Genomic DNA, 2,082 nt, shown 5'->3' with positions numbered 1-2,082 from the left:
TCGTCTTGCATAAAGAGAACTATAGATAAGAGTGCGAATCCCCTATATATTTATGGCCCTATTCCGATGAAAATTATTGCAAGTCTATCGTTAGCTCTGTGTCATACTGCGTGGTACATTTCAAGGGCGACACCTAAGTGGTGTGAAAGTGGACCACATGTTCATCGGAACCACTGAAAAAAATAATTTAAGTTATTTTTTTCAGTGATTTATAGACAAAAATTCATTTTTTTCTCCGGCCCCGCTGTGGTCGCCATTACTACCTTGCTAAAACATCTTTCCAAGCGATTTCGATAAGAAAACCTCTGTTGTCAGCTGAGCCGTGTACTGCCTCGATTATAGAATAGACGATGAACTGGAGGGAGCAATCCCCTTCCGGGAGAGGACAAAATGCGGAACCCTACTCCATGGAGTACCGTGTGGAGTACCTGAACTGGCGTACGCCTAAAAATCATTTATTGGTGAATTAAAATACTTTAGCCGGAACGTGGTGAGGCGTCCGATTGTTACAGTTCGATGCAGTTCACGAATTGCCGCCATCTTGAGATTTAACAGGAAATTCCGAATCAAAAAAATAAATCGATTTAAGCAATAGCGTGTTATAGACACTTATATCACCTCTTGGTAGCTTTAAAGAGTTTCGTCTATAAACCGCTTTTCAAATATAAGTTCATTACATTCATCGAATTCTTCACCGGAACAAATGAGCCCAAGAAATTGACCTGCTCCCAACTGAGTGGCTTCAAAGCTCAGTCGACAGAGCGTTGCACCGACATCACAGAGATCACGGGTTCGAATCCCATTGAAGACGCCTGAATTTTTCAGGTGTTTATAATTAGAGACAATTGCTTAAATTCTTTCGTCTAAAGATTTTTGTGCTTGTAACTTTGCAAAATGAGGGGTGGTCCACAGGGGTAGTCCATGGACCGGGTCTATAGGGGTGATGGACCTGGGGTCCATGTTTTGAATACCTCCCTTCAAAACAATGGCTCAGAGTGAACTTCGGAACAAATTCGAACTTCTCCAATTTAGCGTATTCTCTCTTGAAAGATTTAGTCAGTCAGATGGCCAAATCTTGTTTTACACTGGTTTTCCCAATTATAGGACTTTTTTGGCAACTTCCGAATTTCTGGACCCCAGAACTACAGGGGAGAACATAAGATACTGGCTGTCAAGTGATCATTCTGTTTCTGCACAACATTGCGATCAACCACCAGGGGTCAAAGCAAAACGAGGAAGACCAAGATCTCTTAAACCAATGGAGGAGTTGTTCCTTGTAATGTGTCGCTTGAGACAAGGATTTACGGACACTCATTTAGCTCATTTGTTTAAATGTGTCTAAATCAACGGTGAGCAGAATTTGTATAACTTGGATCAAGTTTATGCATCAAGAGATGTAACTGATAAAACAATGCCTGAAGATTTTAAGGTTTTCATATCCCAGCACAAGAGTCATACTTGATTGCACAGAAGTGCGATGTGAAATGCCCAGTAGCTTGCTTTTAGATATCGAGCTCTTCAGCTCGTACAAAAATCACACCACTTTAAAAAGGGCAGTTTCACCTTCAGGTGCCATTACATTCGTGACTCAATCATTCACCGGAAGCATTTCCGACAAGGAAATTGTGACACGATCTGGAATTCTTGACTTGCCATTTGATAATAGAGATTCAGTAATGGCAGACAAAGGTTTTACCATCAGTGACGTATTACCCTTGGGTGTCTCTGTCTTAATATTTCACCATTTCTTGGAATTAAGCTGAAAGCAAATGTCACCTGAGGAAGTAGTAAAAACCCAGGAAGTGAAATGATATGAAAAGAGCAATATTGATATCGGCGCTATATGTTTTATTATCATCATCATCATCATCATCATCATTATTATTATTATTATTATTATTATTATTATTATTATTATTATTAAGTTGCCCGACTTAGAATACATGTGGAACGAGTTATAAATAAGATTAAAATCTTTCACATATGGGATACTGTAATCCCATAGAAGTTCTTTGTATTCTTCAAAACCCAATCATATCAGAGAAGTGATAAAGAAGAACAATATTATTGTGAAACTGGATC

The sequence above is a fragment of the Montipora foliosa genome, chromosome 3 (genome assembly GCF_036669935.1).
Source record: "Montipora foliosa isolate CH-2021 chromosome 3, ASM3666993v2, whole genome shotgun sequence".
Lineage (NCBI taxonomy): Eukaryota > Metazoa > Cnidaria > Anthozoa > Scleractinia > Acroporidae > Montipora > Montipora foliosa.
Note: the sequence above shows the minus strand (reverse complement) of the source record.